Below are 20,634 nucleotides of genomic sequence, written 5' to 3' on the forward strand. Positions count from 1 at the left end.
ATGTTATTGTTATGTGAAGGTATCTGTCCAACAGTAGATCTATGTTATTGTTATGTGAAGGTATCTGTCCAACAGTAGATCTATGTTATTGTTATGTGAAGGTATCTGTCCAACAGTAGGTCTATGTTGTTGTTAGGTGAAGGTATCTGTCCAACCGTAGGTCTATGTTGTTGTTTGGTGAAGTTATGCGTCCTACAGTAGGTCTGTGTTATTGCTAGGTGAAGTTATGGGTCCAACAGTAGGTCTATGTTAGGTGAAGTTATGGGTCCTACAGTAGGTCTATGTTGTTGTTAGTTGAAGTTATGGGTCCTAAAGTAGGTCAGTGTTATTGCAAGGTGAAGTTATGGGTTCGACAGTAGGTCTATGTTAGGTGAAGTTATAGGTCCTACAGTAGGTCTATGTTGTTGTTAGGTGGAGTTATGGGTCCTAAAGTAGGTCTATGTTGTTGTTAGTTGAAGTTATGGGTCCTAAAGTAGCTCAGTGTTATTGCTAGGTGAAGTTATGGGTCCTACAGTGGGTCTATGTTATTGTTAGGTGAAGTTATGAGTCCTACAGTAGCTCAGTGTTATTGCAAGGTGAAGTTATGGGTCCTACAGTAGGTCTATGTTGTTGTTAGTTGAAGTTATGGGTCCTAAAGTAGGTCAGTGTTATTGCAAGGTGAAGTTATGGGTTCGACAGTAGGTCTATGTTAGGTGAAGTTATAGGTCCTACAGTAGGTATGTGTTATTGTTATGTGAAGTTATGGGTCCTACAGTAAGTCTATGTTATTGTTATGTGAAGGCATCTGTCCAACAGTAGGTCTATGTTGTTGTTAGGTGAAGGTATCTGTCCAACAGTAGGTCTATGTTGTTGTTTGGTGAAGTTATGCGTCCTACAGTAGGTCTGTGTTATTGCTAGGTGAAGTTGTGTGTCCTACAGTAGATCTATGTTATTGTTAGGTGGAGTTATGGGTCCTAAAGTAGGTCTCTTATTGTTAGTTGAAGTTATGGGTCATAAAGTAGGTCAGTGTTATTGCAAGGTGAAGTTATGGGTTCGACAGTAGGTCTATGTTAGGTGAAGTTATAGGTCCTACAGTAGTTCTATGTTATTGTTAGGTGAAGTTATGGGTCCTACAGTAGGTCTATGTTATTGTTAGGTGAAGTTATGGGTCCTACAGTAAGTCTGTTGTTAGGTGACGTTATGGGTTCTACAGTAGGTCTCTTATTGTTAGTTGAAGTTATGGGTCCTAAAGTAGGTCAGTGTTATTGCAAGGTGAAGTTATGGGTTCGACAGTAGGTCTATGTTAGGTGAAGTTATAGGTCCTACAGTAGGTCAATGTTGTTAGGTGAAGTTTAGGTCCTACAGTAGGTCAATGTTGTTAGGTGAAGTTATAGGTCCTACAGTAGTTCTATGTTATTGTTAGGTGAAGTTATGGGTCCTACAGTAGGTCTATGTTATTGTTAGGTGAAGTTATGAGTCCTACAGTAGCTCAGTGTTATTGCTAGGTTAAGGTATCTGTTGTTGTTAGGTGAAGGTATCTGTCCAACAGTAGGTCTATGTTGTTGTTAGGTGAATTTATGGGTTCTACAGTAGGTCGATGTTACTGTTAGGTGAAGTTATGGGTCCTACAGTAGGTCTATGTTGTTGTTAACTGAAATTGTGGGTCCTTACGGTAGGTCAATGTTGTTCTTAGTTGCTGTTATGGGTCCTACAGTAGGTCTATGTTATTGTTAGGTGAAGTTATGAGTCCTACAGTAGGTCTATGTTAGGTGAAGTTTTGTTTTCTACAGTAGCGCTATGTTAGGTGAAGTTATGGGTCCTACAGTAGGTCTATGTTAGGTGAGTAAATGGGTCCTACAGTAGGTCTATGTTAGGTGAGTAAATGGGTCCTACAGTAAGTCTATGTTGTTGTTAGGTGAAGTTATGGGTCCAACAGTAGGTCTATGTTAGGTGAGTAAATGGGTCCTACAGTAGGTCAGTGTTATTGCTAGGTGAAGTTATGGGTCCGACTGTAGGTGTATTTTAGGTGAATTTATAGGTCCTACAGTAGGTCTATGTTATTGTTAGGTGAAGTTATGGGTCCTACAGTAGGTCTATGTTGTTTTTAGGTTAAATAATGGGTCCTACAGTAGATCTATGTTGTTGTTAGGTTAAGGTATCTGTCCAACAGTAGGTCTATGTTGTTGTTAGGTGAAGGTATGTCCAACAGTAGGTCTATGTTAGGTGAAGTTATGGGTCCTACAGTAGGTCTATGTTGTTGTTAGCTGAAATTGTGGGTCCTACAGTAGGTCTATGTCATTGTTCGGTGAAGTTATGGGTCCTACGGTAGGTCAATGTTGTTGTTAGTTGCTGTTATGGGTTCTACAGTAGGTCTTTGTTATGGGTGCTACAGTAGGTCTATGTTGTTTTTTTTGTGTGCAAATGAACTCAAGCGTACGGACTATGTCAAATCTGATATCATTTACATTACATTTAAGTCATTTAGCAGATGCTCTTATCCAGAGCGACTTACAAATTGGTGCATTCACCTTATGACATCCAGTGGAACAGCCACTTTACAATAGTGCATCTAAATCTTTTAAGGGGGGTGAGAAGGATCACTTTATCCTATCCTAGGTATTCCTTAAAGAGGTGGGGTTTCAGGTGTCTCCGGAAGGTGGTGATTGACTCCGCTGTCCTGGCGTCGTGAGGGAGTGTGTTCCACCATTGGGGGCCAGAGCAGCGAACAGTTTTGACTGGGCTGAGCGGGAACTGTACTTCCTCAGTGGTAGGGAGGCGAGCAGGCCAGAGGTGGATGAACGCAGTGCCCTTGTTTGGGTGTAGGGCCTGATCAGAGCCTGGAGGTACTGAGGTGCCGTTCCCCTCACAGCTCCGTAGGCAAGCACCATGGTCTTGTAGCGGATGCAAGCTTCAACTGGAAGCCAGTGGAGAGAGCGGAGGAGCGGGGTGATGTGAGAGAACTTGGGAAGGTTGAACACCAGACGGGCTGCGGCGTTCTGGATGAGTTGTAGGGGTTTAATGGCACAGGCAGGGAGCCCAGCCAACAGCGAGTTGCAGTAATCCAGACAGGAGATGACAAGTGCCTGGATTATGACCTGCGCCGCTTCCTGTGTGAGGCAGGGTCGTACTCTGCGGATGTTGTAGAGCATGAACCTACAGGAACGGGCCACCGCCTTGATGTTAGTTGAGAACGACAGGGTGTTTGTTGTCCAGGATCACGCCAAGGTTCTTAGCGCTCTGGGAGGAGGACATAATGGAGTTGTCAACCGTGATGGCGAGATCATGGAATGGGCAGTCCTTCCCCGGGAGGAAGAGCAGCTCCGTCTTGCCGAGGTTCAGCTTGAGGTGGTGATCCGTCATCCACACTGATATGTCTGCCAGACACGCAGAGATGCGATTCGCCACCTGGTCATCAGAAGGGGGAAAGGAGAAGATTAATTGTGTGTCGTCTGCATAGCAATGATAGGAGAGACCATGTGAGGTTATGACAGAGCCAAGTGACTTGGTGTATAGCGAGAATAGGAGAGGGCCTAGAACAGAGCCCTGGGGACACCAGTGGTGAGAGCGCGTGGTGAGGAGACAGATTCTCCCCACGCCACCTGGTAGGAGCGACCTGTCAGGTAGGACGCAATCCAAGCGTGGGCCGCGCCGGAGATGCCCAACTCGGAGAGGGTGGAGAGGAGGATCTGATGGTTCACAGTATCGAAGGCAGCCGATAGGTCTAGAAGGATGAGAGCAGAGGAGAGAGAGTTAGCTTTAGCAGTGCGGAGCGCCTCCGTGATACAGAGAAGAGCAGTCTCAGTTGAATGACTAGTCTTAACCTGATTGATTTGGATCAAGAAGGTCATTCTGAGAGAGATAGCGGGAGAGCTGGCCAAGGACGGCACGTTCAAGAGTTTTGGAGAGAAAAGAAAGAAGGGATACTGGTCTGTAGTTGTTGACATCGGAGGGATCGAGTGTAGGTTTTTTCAGAAGGGGTGCAACTCTCGCTCTCTTGAAGACGGAAGGGACGTAGCCAGCGGTCAGGGATGAGTTGATGAGCGAGGTGAGGTAAGGGAGAAGGTCTCCGGAAATGGTCTGGAGAAGAGAGGAGGGGATAGGGTCAAGCGGGCAGGTTGTTGGGCGGCCGGCCGTCACAAGACGTGAGATTTCATCTGGAGAAAGAGGTCAGAGCACAGGGTAGGGCAGTGTGAGCAGAACCAGCGGTGTTGTTTGACTTAGCAAACGAGGATCGGATGTCGTCGACCTTCTTTTCAAAATGGTTGACGAAGTCATCTGCAGAGGGGGGGGGGGGGATTCAGGAGGGAGGAGAAGGTGGCAAAGAGCTTCCTAGGGTTAGAGGCAGATGCTTGGAATTTAGAGTGGTAGAAAGTGGCTTTAGCAGCAGAGACAGAGGAGGAAAATGTAGAGAGGAGGGAGTGAAAGGATGCCAGGTCCGCAGGGAGGCGAGTTTTCCTCCATTTCCGCTCGGCTGCCCGGAGACCTGTTCGTGAAGGACCTGAGTTTGGTGCGCAATTACGCAGGTACTTTCCCGAAACGGATGACACAAACAATTGGATTCCTTATCCCTTTCATGCCCTGCCTCCAGTCCACTTACCGATATCTTAACAAGAGAACCTCATCGAAATTGCAACAAGCAGTTCTGTAAAAATGTTATTTAATCAGAAGGATTGGGCTGCGCTCAGAGTATCCTGCCTTGGCAAATCGCACTGTTCAAACACTGATGCCCTTTGCAACTACGTACCTATGTGAGAGTGGATTCTCGGCCCTCACTAGCATGACACTAAATACAGGCACAGACTGTGTGCTGAAAATGATTTAAGACTGAGACTCTCCAGTACAACCCAACATTGCAGAGTTATGTGCATCCTTTCAAGCACACCCTTCTCATTAACCTGTGGTGAGTTATTCACAATTTCAATGAACAAAGAAGGTTTTATTTGTAAGATGGTTAAATAAAGAGCAAAATGATTGATTGATATTATTATTATTGCCCTGGTCCTCTGTCAATTTCCACCAGCCGGGTTTTGACGAACTTATGTTTAATAAATGTATAGTGTGTGTGTGTGTGTGTCACACGTTCTGACCTTTGTTTCCTTTGTCTTGTATTTATTTAGTATGGTCAGGGCGTGAGTTGGGGTGGGCAGTCTGTTTTTTTATGATTTGGGGATTTGTACGTTTCGGCCTAGTATGGTTCTCAGAGGCAAGGTGTCATTAGTTGTCTCTGATTGAGAATCATACTTTGGTAGCCTGGGTTTCACTGTTTGTGGGTGTTTGTTTCCGTGTCTGTGTTTTTCACCACGGTACTGTTTTGGGTTTCGTTCATTCCACGTTTATTGTGTTTTGTATTCAGTTGTTCATGTGTACTATTCCTTATTAAAAGAACCATGGACACTTACCATGCCGCATATTGGTCCTCCGATCCTTCTCGCCTCTCCTATTCGGAAGAAGAGGAGGACATCCCTTAGTGTGCTAACAATGATGGCAAAAAAACAACACTTGAGAGTGCGCTGACCCTGGTGCTAGAAGGGGTACGCAGCTGGAGGTTTCCTCATTAGCATGGAGGAGTTTCTACAACCAAATTGCCCTCGTGCCGCAATTTTAACAAACACAGAAAGGGGTCTACATTGGAGACCAAAAGTAATCTGGCACACTGTTTAGGGGTTCAGCAACTTTAACTTATTTCTAGCCTACAATCGTCAATGTTACTACTAATGTGAAAACAAGACAAAATATGACTATTGTTGCTCACTTGACAATTGTCAAATAATTTAACAGATGTCAATTGTTGTACAAGTTCATGGGTACGCTCTGGGCATCACCTTTTACCTCAAATTAACAATGGCTTTCTGCTGTTGTCGGCCTTTAACCATCTGTCTGACTTTGTTGTTCACACAGGAGAGAGACGGGACTATCGTGGATCCTCTGGGGAACCTCAACAACATCATGATGCTGACGAGGCAGAGAAAAGTCTCTCCAGATCAGAACACCTCAAACACCTGCAGAGACCCACAGGGAAGAAATCTCATTGCTGCTCTGACCGTGGGAAACATTGCACATATTCATCAAAGCTTAAAATACACCAGCGAGTGCACACAGGAGAGAAGCCTTATAGCTGTAATAAATGTGGGAAGAGTTTTACTCAGTTAAGCAACCTGCTATCACACCAGAGAACACACACAGGAGTGAAGCCTTATAGCTGTGATCAGTGTGGGAAGAGTTTCACTCGGTCAACCAACCTGGTATCACACCAGAGAACACACACAGGAGAGCAGCCTTATAGCTGTGATCAGTGTGGCAAGAGTTTTACTAATTCAAGAAACCTGCTTTCACACCAGAGAACACACACAGGAGAGAAGCCATATAGCTGTGATCAATGTGGCAAGAGTTTTACTCAGTCAAGCAACCTGGTATCACACCAGAGAACACACACCGGAGAGCAGCCATATAGCTGTGAGCAATGTGGAAAAAACTTTTCTTGGATAGGACACCTTAAAGGACACCAGAGAACACACACAGGAGAGAAACCTTATAGCTGTAATCAATGTGGGAAGAGTTTTACTCATTCAAGTTATCTTAAAAAACACCAGAGAACACACACAGGAGAGAAGCGTTATACCTGTGATCAGTGTGGCAAGAGTTTTACTCATTCATGCAACCTGGTATCACACCAGAGAACACACACAGGAGAGCAGTCATATTGCTGTGATCAATGTGGTAAGAGTTTTGCTCAGTCAAGTAGCCTGGTATCACACCAGAGAATACACACAGGAGAGCAGCCATATAGCTGTGATCAGTGTGGCAAGAGTTTTACTCAGTCAAACAACCTAGTATCACACCAGAGAACACACACAGGAGAGAAGCCGTATAGCTGTGATCAGTGTGGCAAGAGTTTTACTCATTCAAGTAATCTGAAAACGCACCAGAGAACACACACAGGAGAGAAGCCGTATAGCTGTCATCAGTGTGGCAAGAGTTTTACTTCATTAAGCAACCTGGTATCACACCAGAGAACACACACAGGAGAGAAGCCTTTTTCCTGTGATCAGTGTGGCAAGAGTTTTACTCAGTCAAGCAACCTGGTATCACACCAGAGAACACACACAGGAGAGCAGTCATACAAATTATCAGGGCAAAAGCCTTGAAGAGCACCAGAGAACACACACAGGAGAGAAGCCTTATAGCTGTGATCAATGTGACAAGATATACTCTCATTCAAGTGGTCTGATCAAACATAAGAAAATACATGCAGGAGATCCACAGAGTGTGGAATGATCCCCAACACCAGACCTACAAGTCGGAAGTTTACATACACCCAACCACTCCTCAAATTTATTTTTAAGAAACTATAGTTTTGGCAAGTCGGTAAGGACATCTACTTTGTGCATGATACAGGTAATTTTTCCAACAATTGTTAATTAACAGACTGATTTTTTCACTTATAAATCACTGTATCACAATTCCAGTGGGTCAGACGTTTACATACACTAAGTTGACTGTGCCTTTAAACAGCTTGGAAAATTCCAGAAAATTATGTCATGGCTTTAGAAGTTTCTGATAGGCTAATTGACATCATTTGAGTCAATTGGAGGTGTACCTGTGGATGTATTTCAAGGCCTACCTTCAAACTCAGTGCCTCCTTGCTTGACATCGTGGGAAAATCAAAATAAATCAGCCAAGACCTCAGAAAAAAGATAGTAGACCTCCACAAGTCTGGTTCGTCCATTCCAAACGCCTGAATGTACCACGTTCATCTGTACAAAGAATAGTACCACGCAGCCGCCATACCGTTCAGGAAGGTTCTGTCTCCTAGAGATGAACGTACTTTGGTACGAAAAGTGGAAATCAATCCCAGAACAACAGCAAAGGACCTTGTGAAGATGGAGGAAACAGGTACAAAGGTATCTATATCCACAGTAAAACAAGTCCTATATCGACATAACCTGAAAGGCCACTCAGCAAGGAAGAAGCCACTGCTCCAAAACAGCCATAAAAAAGCTAGACTACGGTTTACAACTGCACATGGGGACAAAGATCATACTTTTTGGAGAAATGTCCTCTGGTCTGATGAAACAAAAATAGAACTGTTTGGCCATAATGACCATCATTATGTTTGAAGGAAAAAGGGGGAGGCTTGCAAGCCAAAGAACACCATCCCAACCGTGAAGCACGGGGGTGGCAGCATCATGTTGTGGGGGTGCTTTGCTGCAGGAGCTACTGGTGCACTTCACAAAATAGATGGCTACATGAGGAAGGAAAATTATGTGGATATATTAAAGCAACATCTCAAGAGATCAGTCAGGAAGTTAATGCTTGGTCTTCCAAAAGGACAGTGACCCCAAGCATACTTCCAAAGTTGTGGCAAAATGGCTTAAGGACAACAAAGTCAAGGTATTGGAGTGGCCATCACAAAGCCCTGATCTCAATCCTATAGAAAATTTGTGGGCAGAACTGAAAAAGCGTGTGCGATCAAGGAGGCCTACAAACCTGACTCCATTACATCAGCTCTGTCAGGAGGAATGGGCAAAAATTCGCCCAACTTATTGTGGGAAGCTTTTTGAAGGCTACCTGAAACGTTTGACCCAAGTTAAACAATTTAAAAGGCAATGCTACCAAATACTAATTGAGTGTATGTAAACTTCTGACCCACTGGGAATCTGACGAAATAAATAAAAGCTGAAAAATCATTCTCTCTACTATTATTCTGAAATGTCAATTCTTAAACTGACCTAAAACAGGGAATTTTTACGAGGATTAAATGTCAGGAATTGTGAAAAAAAACTGAGTTTAAGTGTATTTGGCTGAGGTGTATGTAAACTTTCGACTTGTATATACATCATATCACATTTTATTTGTCACATACACGTGTTTAGCAGATGTTATTGTGGGTGTAGCAAAATGCTTGTGTTTCTAGCTCCCAACAGTCCAGTAATATAAGAATATATAAATATTTAGGCAAGCGATGTCAGAGCGGCATAGACTAAGTTACAGTAGAATAGTATAGAATACAGTATATACATATGAGATGAGTAATACATAGACTAAGATACGGTTAATACATATGAGATGAGTAATACATAGACTAATATACAATAGAATAGGATAGAGTATATACCAGAGGTGGGACAAAGTCATTGTTTTACAAGTCACAAGTAAGTCTCAAGTCTTAGCACTCAAGTCCCAAGTCAAGACAAGCTATGGGGCGCAGTCGGGCGATGTTGGCGTTTACACAATCGCCCAACCTTAACACACACACCTACACCCTCTCGGTGTGTGGTTACAGTAGGCTAACGTATGTCAATGGTTTCAGGAACAGCAGTAACATCAGGTAGGATTTAGGCTACCAGCTGCCTAGCCAGTTGTTGCTCAATCTTGGGTGCAATGTTCACGTTCCCACACTGACTGACTGTGTGGAGTCTCATTGATTTAATGTTACGTTAGCCTACATGCTATACTAGCAAAACAATTAATTATATAGCTGTCGACTATATTAGCCACGACTTACCGTTCTTTGTGCAGCTTCAAATGTCGAACAAAGTTGGAAGTTGGTGCGCCTCCGTCTGTAATTTTCTTCCCAGATGTTTTGCAAGTTGCAATCCGTTTTTTGTTAATACAGCTTCGTCTTTATATCCGAAAATAATAATTACTTAATTAAATCAAGCGTCCCAATGGTAAAACGTTTGATTTAATAACATGTCCATAATATCTACATTAATAGTGGTGTTTCACAATATTCCTAAACATAAAAATATATTCTCGATCTTCTATTGTTATTGACTAAATGTTTGTTCATGTGTAACTCTGTGTTGTTTTTGTCACACTGCTTTTCTTATCTTGGCCAGGTCGCAGTTGTAAATGAGAACTTGTTCCTGATTAAATAAAGGTGAAAAAAATAATAATAATAATACAAAAATGTAGGAGTATCTACATGATGTATTGTTACACCATATAGGAGCAGTTTAGACCTAGTCTATTCATTATATACATCTACATGATGTATTGTTACATCATGTTGCAGCAGTATAGAGGTCAGTGGGGGACAAAATTGTTGATACCCTTGATAAAGATGAGATAAACGACTCTATAAAATAAAGAATTCAAATACTGAGCTATATTGTATGTAAAAAATAAAGGGAAATTATATTATTTTATATGAATACAATTGCTCAGAGAAAGATATATAGTTTAACATGTAATTCTCAAAAGGTAGTGGTCTGAATTATTGCCACCAATGTTTTCAATATTCCAGCACCCTCCCCTTGGGAGGATAACAACACTGAAATGTTTTATGAGATTCAAGAACACATGGGTTGGGATCTTAGACCATTCCTCCACACAGAATCTCTCCAGGGCCTTGATTTATTTTGTCTGCGCTTGTGGACTGCCCTGTTCAATTCAAACCACAGGTTTTCAATGGAGTTAAAGACCAAAGACTGAGATGGCCGTTAAATGGTGATTTTGTGCCCAATTAACCGTTTCTTCGTGGGTGTTGATGTGTCTTGCTGGAAGATCCACGTATGGTCAAGTTTCAGCCTCCAAGCAGAGAGGTAACCAGGTTTTGGGCTAAAATATCCTGGTAGTGGGAAAAGTTTATTTATTTTACATAAATTTTTGCTCATCTTTATCAAGGGTATCAATAAGTAGGTGCTTATTTTGATATCTAGTTATTTGACTGAATCAGAAATACAGATGTGGAGTAGATGTAGAGTTTGTTTTGAATTCTCATAAAAATCTGACCTAATCAAACAACACTTGTTGCTCTTTGTACGTGTTGATATAATATTCATATTTAATGGAGAGGAAAAAAACGTTTCCCTAAACTGCTTTATAATATTATAATTAATTGAAGGAAAAAAAACAAGCTTTCCCTCAACTGCGTTTCCTCCCTCCGGACAGCAGATGGCGTTATGTGTCTTTCAGGTGATGTTTCTACTGTGGCTCTTCAACAACTGCAGCCACCTCGGTAGCTCGCTAGCCAACAAAGTCGGAACATTCAAATCCTTTAGACAGTTTCGTGTTTTATTAGCCACTACGATTTTAACATACTTATGTGGAAACAACTCGCTACCCCATTTAATTTCATATTTACGTTGTAAGTCAACTAGCTGGCTGGTTAAGTTAGCACTAGTCTGGTAACTAATGCTAGCTAGCTAACATCTCCGACCATGAGGTCATTAAGCTACTCTCCTCCTGCTAAAGAAGAGGAGGTCTGCTAGACGGAGAAAGAAGCTCTCGTGAAAGAGGAGGAGGCTGTTACCGTGAAAGAAGAAGAGAGACGTTTCAGTGAAAGAAAAGAAAGATACCTTCAGAGTGAAAGAGGAGGATGTTACTGTGAAAGAGGAAGATGCAGTTTTTGGAGATGAGGATGAAGAGGGGGAGATTACTGTCACATTAGAGGATGAAGAAGAGAAGACTGGAGATCTGATTAACACCGGTAAATACAGTGAGTACTATCTTATAAATCTGTATCTTATCTTATGAAACAGGGGCACAAACTCTGCAGTTGTTGAACTAATGTGTGATTTTAAAAGGGCATTCTACACTTGAATATGTTTTTGTACTGTAGGAATTGTTCATGATGTCCTCCAGTGATTTTTAACTTTTCCTGTTGAAAAGTAATATATAAATACAGTAAAGTATAAACACACTAAAGGGAAACAAATGTCTTGAGCAAAATAGTTTTTTTAGACAACTGCAAGCTTGAAGGAGTGAGTGATGTCTTCAGGGAGTTTGCTTGATGGGAAGTTGTGATGTCATCCAATAGGAGACAGATCTTCATGTGAATATTCCTTATTCTTTTTTAAAATCCTTCCTGTTCTGTCAAGTTGGTTGTTGATCATTGCTAGAAAGCCATTTTCAAGTCAAAACTGTAACTAGGCCACTCAGGAACATTCAATGTCATCTTGGTAAGCTCCTCCAGTGTAGAGTTGGCCTTGTGGTTTAGGTTATTGTCCTGTTAGGACCGTTTTTCATATTCAGATCTCTGAAATGCACTCTACCTACGTAACATTTAGTGTCTCCTTATATTACGCTGAGAAACAGTTTATGGGCACAGAAATCCTAAATAATTTATGAGTTTGCGAAATCCAATGGTTCTAACCTTGACCTTATTGACAACACCCAAATGGATACTGTCATTAATGTGGTTCTTCAATAATTACACATACTGTAGCTGTTTTGTTAGTCACATTGTTAGTTCAACTATCATCAGCTGATCCAGGAAAATATTTTCTGAATGACTGTCAAATTACAAACATCACAACATGCAACAACAACCTAAGTGCTTCTTCATTCATTACTCTGGTAAAGACAGTTATGCCGTGCTCCATGTTGGATCCAACATCCCTAAAAAAGTGGTGTTTGTAATGTTATTGTCTGCTTGATTTATAGTAGGGTCTCGTTTGTCTGTTTGGAGACAGATAGTTTGCTCATAATGTGTAGAGAACTGTTCCTTGATGGATAGGCTATTGTACAACCCAGAGCTATTTTCCTTTATTCAGGAACTTTACACATTAAAGAATAGCCTAGTGGGATTATTCACAAAATTATCTGGTTATGAAATGTCATGACAACGACATTTTAGTTTCCATGTTTCACCTGAAATATGAAATGATTTATAGTCCTAGGTCTATGTTTTCGTTAGGTGAAGTTATGGGCCAATTTGTTAAACACTTAGTGTACAAACCCTTATTGTCAGGCTGATGGCAAAGCTAGCCAAAGATAATTTTACTGGTTGAAGTATTTTTTTTTAACTATAAATCAGTCGATTTGCAACAATAACACAAACATTTTAAGCAGGTGATTCAAGCGAGCCTTACAATTATACTCCAATAGTAGTGTGAAACATACTCAAATATACTCAAATACACTCTGCAACCAAATTGTGTGTGCATTTCCCTCGTGGCGCAATTTTAGCAAACACAGAAAGGGGCCTATATTGGAGACCAAAAGTTGTCTGGCACACTGCTTAGGATTTCAACAACTTGAAAAACATGTTTCAAGCCTGCAATCATCAATGTTACTACTAATGTGAAACAAGACTAAATCTGACTATTGTTGCTGTCTTGACTGTCTTCATTTTCAAATTTAACAGACGTCAATTGTTGTACAACTTCATGGGTACGCTCTGGGCATCATCTTTTACCTCAAATAAACAGTGGATTTCTGCTGTTGTGGTCCTTTAACCATATGTCTGACTTTGTCGTTCACACAGGAGAGAGACGTGACTATCGTGGATCCTCTGGGGAGCCTCAGCAACATCATGATGCTGACGAGGCAGAGAAAAGTCTCTCCAGATCAGAACTCCTCAAGAAACACCAGCAGAGACCCACAGGAAAGAAATCTCACTGCTGCTCTGACTGTGGGAAAAGATGAAACTCTTCATCAAACCTTAAAATACATCAAAGAATTCACACAGGAGAGAAATCTTATAGCTGTGATCAATGTGGGAAGAGTTATACTACATCTAGCAATCTGACTATACACCAGAGAACACACACATGAGAGAATCCTCATAGCTGTGATCCATGTGGGAAGAGATACTCTGATAAAAGATCTCTGATCAAACATCAGAAAATACATGGAGTTGTTTCATGATATCAATGAAATAATGTCACAATATAGAATTGTTTAACATGGTAGAAGGATTATTTTAATGTTGTCACAATGTAGAACCCTAGACGTTTGCCCCCTGTTCTATTGATTACAACATATGGATATTAGCCTCAGTGGGAAAATCTTTGTCTTTGAAATGGACTAGTACTATTTATGTGATTTAACAAAAAGTGACTCACCTAAAAAAAGAGTTGTTACACTTACCACATTGGTGACCCACTTGAATCAAAATGCAACACTTCAAAATGTAGCTAGCTGTTTTCTACAAATTGTCCTCTCACCAGTGATGTACACATTATTCCCAGATTCCGTGTGGTTTTTGTGCTGTTAGTTTTAACAGGAGGTGCAACGTCATCTCCTTCCTGTCACACAATATCGATGAGTTATGACAAATAAGTGGTGTTCCTTTGTTCAGCGACCCCTACATTTAAATGTATCACTCCCAAATGTAGCTGACTGTCTTCTGCAGGTTGTCCTCTAACCAGTGAGCTAATATTCCAGGTGTTTTGTTTAGTTCCAACAGCAAGTACAACCTAATTTCCCCCCTAATCGAATTCAGTGATTTATTGCTACTTGTCAAAACAACAGCGTTTTTGGTGCTTGTGCAGTTTATAAGGAGCTTATTTTAAAAAAATACAAGTAATACGATTATTGTGGCAGATGTTTGTGTATATAGCACATTTTATGTTTAGGTTTTCAATTTATCACAAACTGTTTCTTCATTTGGACTATTGATTTGGACACGTTAAAACTGACATTTGGGGCTATCCCACTTAGCAAAATGTTGTTGAAGATAAGACTATGCCCAACGTACAATATAAGTTTTAGTTGAAAGTTGAAAAGAAGACCATTTAATTTCAACGTACTTACAAGCCTATACACATGGACGCAGTATAATAAATCTATAATCAGTTTTATGGACAGGAGTCCCGGTCGTCATGGTAATAACGAATACGCTAGCGGACCTGAACATACAAGTGTCTTAAATCTGAAATTTTAAATCTAAATGCACTGTCTGATTTACGGTAGCTATTACAGCGAAAACATGCCATGCGATTGTTTGAGGATGGCGCCCCACATACAAATTTCCTCCGGCACACAATTAACGATTACATATTCACTTACTTTTTGAAAATCTTCCTCTGATTTGTCATCCAAAGGGTCCCAGCTATAACATGTCGTTTTGTTAGTCAAAACAATTTCATATGTTTTGGGAAATTAGCCAGGTTGATTTTGGTTATTTGAGTTCCTTTATTATTTGCTTTTTAAAAGAAAGGTTGGAATCAAGTATGATGCCTTGGCACTTGAAATCAGATACCACTGGGAGCTTTTTCCATCAGTAGTTGTTTTTTGAGGAACATGCAGACTGTTTTATTTTATTGAGTCTGAGCAATTTTATCATCTGAACCATTATAGTAGTGAGTTTCTTGTGTAGTTTGTTATTTGCATGAATTTATCACTGTATCATCTGCATACATTGGAACTTCAGACCCTGTACTGAGTAAAGGAAGATCATTAATGGATGTGCAGAACAGTAATGACCTTTGGGGAATATAAGCTTTGTGGATATGAGTGGGGGAAAAAATAATAAGTTTGTTTTGATTTTTACACTGCTGAGACAGCGCCAACTTTTGAAAGATTTTTGAAGAAAAAAAAATCAGGATCGTTTTTACTAAATTTATATCAACAGGTTGAAATTATTAGATTGCTGATTAAAGTTTTTTTTAGGAGTTTGATTTAACTTAATTAAACATTGTATCATACATGTGCTGCCATCCTGTTAGAAGGTAACAGATTATTTTATTACAAAGGTTAAATTGGATTTTCATGGTGTTCAATGGTGTTATTTGCCCTCTAGTGGCGCTTTCTGGTACTTAGAAAGATGACGCAAACAGGAAGTACAGAATTTGTTTTGCACGCATAGAAGCAGCTACAAACAATGCTACGGTGCAGGTCTTTCAATGTAGTTATTTCTTGTCACGCTTCAGCCTTGGAAAAATATTTGTTTGTAAGTTCGATTCAAGCATTTAGCTAATGATGATAATCTTGTTATTGATAGAGTTGCTTACATATCAATGTTGGTTGCATTTACTCACAAATTGCAATGCCTTTAATGTATGTCGTTAGCTGTATTACTTTGCTCATGCGTCATGCAAACGAATTGTAAAATATACAATACTGTAGTTTTGTTACTGTTTCTAGTGTAATATGCTTTGTTATTCTACATAGATGGTTATACATTAGAGTAATGAAAGGAGCCAATTACCATATGGTTAACAATTAGCTATATGGTTTGGCATCATGCCAGATGCATGGTACCTTAGCGCGTGCTTTGTATTTATGCAACTTCAAATGTTTAATGTACAGTTACAGTATGTCGGTGTGAATTGAACACTAAAGTATATTCTTTTCTGTATTTTGCAGTTTCACAACATAAAACGTTTTCAATATATTCATTCAAGAAAAGTCACGCCTTGGGAGTTATTGAAGACTTAGTTGTTAGCTATCTGTCTAGTTTTGCATGGGAACGCAACTCAAGGGCAGAATAATACATATACATTGATGTTGATTAAAACTTATGATTAATGATTTGAGGTACAGTGGAATTATCCTTAGGTTTGGTTTCTAGTTCACGTTTGAGTTTCTGAATCGATGTACTGCAATGAATACTAAGCGTTTTTGTGTTTTCTCCGGGAAAATGGGTATTTCACTGTCCCTCTTTGGAATGTTTCCAGGGACTATACTCTTGGGGAGAGTGAGTGAAATTGAGGCCATAAACTACCACATTTAAAAGGGCCTGGAAGTTGTTTGTTTTAGTGCAAAGGTATTTTAAAGGGGCACTCACCACATGGGATTTTAATGAGTTTTCATTACACACGTTAATTCTTTTGATAAAGGAATGTTCTGGGAACATGGAAATACAAAAATGTTGGAACTAGTTGACTATTGTTTTCAATTTGTTTAATATAGTGAAAAACACTGCTTTGAAGGGTTTTGTATGACCTATGACCTTCTGATGACTTTCTGTTGTGGCTTGATCACCCGCATTGGAAAGCCATTTGGATAATGAATTTATGTTAATTTGTAATACAGCTTTCAAGATAATTTGTGTAATTGGTAAATATGTTTCTTAGCCATATTTGTAATTTGGAACACTGTGAAGAGGGAGAGGGCATTGCTTTTTGTTAAAGGAATTCAATTGCTCTGTGTTTTAATACCCAATTAAAATTAAACACTGTCAATTCATAAGGATTTGTAAGACCCTTATTCTATAATAATGGACAGAGCCCAGTCTTAAAGTCAAACAGCAGAGTTTATTCACGAGAGTACTGAATACGATACAGTTTACCACAGGTTATAAACTGAAAATTACGTCATTAGTTTCAGCTCCAACCCGTGCCATCTTCGTTCCAGTACAAAGGCTGTATCTCAAGCCTTCCCACATCAGTCTCCCTACCAATTTAATATAATTTACGGCTGAGCCAAGGTTTTCCGGTGTAGATTAGCATTCTAGGCAGTCTGAAGATTTAGTTCATTCATTCCTACCAAGGAACAGACCATCATTGTTCTAATCCTTGATTCATTCACACACATTATATTCAGTACTAAGATTCAGAAAGAAAATTCATACATATACAGTAACATATTAGTATTCTGATTAGTACATATACAGTAACATAATAGTATTCTGATTAGTCAGTCCTGATTGTAATGTATACATAATTAGTCATCATTGATAAAAATTCCCTTAACACTTTTAACTAAGGGTATGCTACTTTAAGTCTATTTTCCTATGACCATAGGGGTTAAATCATTTTTCAGAGGTTTTTTTTTTCAGTTTAGTGATTTTAATTTGATTAGGTTAGTTGAAATTCTGTTTTATATATATATATATTTTTTATTACTCTCATACGGAGAGATGTGTGTAAAACATGGGGGAGGATTCAGTTTTTTGAGGGTTTGAATTGAAGTTATACAACTTGAGTGATATGTGAAGGAGTGTATTGTATTACATTTACATTTAAGTCATTTAGCAGACGCTCTTATCCAGAGCGACTTACAAATTGGTGCATTCATTCATCTAAATCATAAAAGGGGGGTGAGAAGGATTACTTATCCTATCCTAGGTATTCCTTAAAGAGGTGGGGTTTCAGGTGTCTCCGGAAGGTGGTGATTGACTCCGCTGTCCTGGCGTCGTGAGGGAGTTTGTTCCACCATTGGGGGGCCAGAGCAGCGAACAGTTTTGACTGGGCTGAGCGGGAACTGTACTTCCTCAGTGGTAGGGAGGCGAGCAGGCCAGAGGTGGATGAACGCAGTGCCCTTGTTTGGGTGTAGGGCCTGATCAGAGCCTGGAGGTACTGAGGTGCCGTTCCCCTCACAGCTCCGTAGGCAAGCACCATAGTCTTGTAGCGGATGCGAGCTTCAACTAGAAGCCAGTGGAGAGAGCGGAGGAGCGGGGTGATGTGAGAGAACTTGGGAAGGTTGAACACCAGACGGGCTGCAGCGTTCTGGATGAGTTATAGGGGTTTAATGGCACAGGCAGGGAGCCCAGCCAACAGCGAGTTGCAGTAATCCAGACGGGAGATGACAAGTGCCTGGATTAGGACCTGCGCCGCTTCCTGTGTGAGGCAGGGTCGTACTCTGCGGATGTTGTAGAGCATGAACCTACAGGAACGGGCCACCGCCTTGATGTTAGTTGAGAACGACAGGGTGTTGTCCAGGATCACGCCAAGGTTCTTAGCGCTCTGGGAGGAGGACACAATGGAGTTGTCAACCGTGATGGCGAGATCATGGAACGGGCAGTCCTTCCCGGGAGGAAGAGCAGCTCCGTCTTGCCGAGGTTCAGCTTGAGGTGGTGATCCGTCATCCACACTGATATGTCTGCCAGACATGCAGAGATGCGATTCGCCACCTGGTCATCAGAAGGGGAAAGGAGAAGATTAATTGTGTGTCGTCTGCATAGCAATGATAGGAGAGACCATGTGAGGTTATGACAGAGCCAAGTGACTTGGTGTATAGCGAGAATAGGAGAGGGCCTAGAACAGAGCCCTGGGGGACACCAGTGGTGAGAGCGCGTGGTGAGGAGACAGATTCTCGCCACGCCACCTGGTAGGAGCGACCTGTCAGGTAGGACGCAATCCAAGCGTGGGCCGCGCCGGAGATGCCCAACTCGGAGAGGGTGGAGAGGAGGATCTGATGGTTCACAGTATCGAAGGCAGCCGATAGGTCTAGAAGGATGAGAGCAGAGGAGAGAGAGTTAGCTTTAGCAGTGCGGAGCGCCTCCGTGATACAGAGAAGAGCAGTCTCAGTTGAATGACTAGTCTTGAAACCTGACTGATTTGGATCAAGAAGGTCATTCTGAGAGAGATAGCGGGAGAGCTGGCCAAGGACGGCACGTTCAAGAGTTTTGGAGAGAAAAGAAAGAAGGGATACTGGGCTGTAGTTGTTGACATCGGAGGGATCGAGTGTAGGTTTTTTCAGAAGGGGTGCAACTCTCGCTCTCTTGAAGACGGAAGGGACGTAGCCAGCGCTCAGGGATGAGTTGATGAGCGAGGTGAGGTAAGGGAGAAGGTCTCCGGAAATGGTCTGGAGAAGAGAGGAGGGGATAGGGTCAAGCGGGCAGGTTGTTGGGCGGCCGGCCGTCACAAGACGCAAGATTTCATCTGGAGAGAGGGGAGAAAAGAGGTCAGAGCACAGGGTAGGGCAGTGTGAGCAGAACCAGCGGTGTCGTTTGACTTAGCAAACGAGGATCGGATGTCGTCGACCTTCTTTTCAAAATGGTTGACGAAGTCATCTGCAGAGAGGGAGGAGGGGAGGGGGAGGAGGATTCAGGAGGGAGGAGAAGGTGGCAAAGAGCTTCCTAGGGTTAGAGGCAGATGCTTGGAATTTAGAGTGGTAGAAAGTGGCTTTAGCAGCAGAGACAGAGGAGGAAAACGTAGAGAGGAGGGAGCGAAAGGATGCCAGGTCCGCAGGGAGGCGAGTTTTCCTCCATTTCCGCTCGGCTGCCCGGAGCCCTGTTCTGTGAGCTCGCAATGAGTCGTCGAGCCACGGAGCGGGAGGGGAGGACCGAGCCGGCCTGGAGGATAGGGGGCATAGAGAGTCAAAGGATGCAGAAAGGGAGGAGAGGAGGGTTGAGGAGGCAGAATCAGGAGATAGGTTGGAGAAGGTTTGAGCAGAGGGAAGAGATGATAGGATGGAAGAGGAGAGAGTAGCGGGGGAGAAAGAGCGAAGGTTGGGACGGCGCGATACCATCCGAGTAGGGGCAGTGTGGGAAGTGTTGGATGAGAGCGAGAGGGAAAAGGATACAAGGTAGTGGTCGGAGACTTGGAGGGGAGTTGCAATGAGGTTAGTGGAAGAACAGCATCTAGTAAAGATGAGGTCGAGCGTATTGCCTGCCTTGTGAGTAGGGGGGAAGGTGAGAGGGTGAGGTCAAAAGAGGAGAGGAGTGGAAAGAAGGAGGCAGAGAGGAATGAGTCAAATGTAGACGTGGGGAAGTTAAAGTCGCCCAGAACTGTGAGAGGTGAGCCGTCCTCAGGAAAGGAGCTTATCAAGGCATCAAGCTCATTGATGAACTCTCCGAGGGAACCTGGAGGGCGATAAATGATAAGGATGTTAAGCTTGAAAGGGCTGGTAACTGTGACAGCATGGAATTCAAAGGAGGCGATAGACAGATGGGTAAGGGGAGAAAGAGAGAATGACCACTTGGGAGAGATGAGGATCCCGGTGCCACCACCCCGCTGACCAGAAGCTCTCGGGGTGTGCGAGAACACGTGGGCGGACGAAGAGAGAGCAGTAGGAGTGGCAGTGTTATCTGTGGTGATCCATGTTTCCGTCAGTGCCAAGAAGTCGAGGGACTGGAGGGAGGTATAGGCTGAGATGAACTCTGCCTTGTTGGCCGCAGATCGGCAGTTCCAGAGGCTACCGGAGACCTGGAACTCCACATGGGTCGTGCGCGCTGGGACCACCAGATTAGGGTGGTCGCGGCCACGCGGTGTGGAGCGTTTGTATGGTCTGTGCAGAGAGGAGAGAACAGGGATAGAC

At 42.2% G+C, this 20,634-nt stretch overlaps 2 protein-coding genes and 1 pseudogene across 2 annotated transcripts in view; all 3 read left to right on the forward strand.

Annotated features, from left to right (window-relative positions):
- Positions 1-20,634, forward strand: part of LOC118365129 (zinc finger protein 501-like) — a 309,516-nt gene that overhangs the window by 200,517 nt on the left and 88,365 nt on the right. The window lies entirely within an intron of this gene.
- The window catches only part of LOC118365096 (zinc finger protein 501-like), a 117,788-nt gene that overhangs the window by 55,215 nt on the left and 41,939 nt on the right, over positions 1-20,634 (forward strand). The gene's annotated exons all lie outside the window — the stretch shown is intronic.
- LOC118365138 (zinc finger protein ZFP2-like) overlaps positions 1-20,634 on the forward strand; it is an 81,975-nt pseudogene that overhangs the window by 8,595 nt on the left and 52,746 nt on the right.

This window comes from Oncorhynchus keta, chromosome 32 (genome assembly GCF_023373465.1).
Source record: "Oncorhynchus keta strain PuntledgeMale-10-30-2019 chromosome 32, Oket_V2, whole genome shotgun sequence".
Taxonomy (NCBI): Eukaryota; Metazoa; Chordata; class Actinopteri; order Salmoniformes; family Salmonidae; genus Oncorhynchus; species Oncorhynchus keta.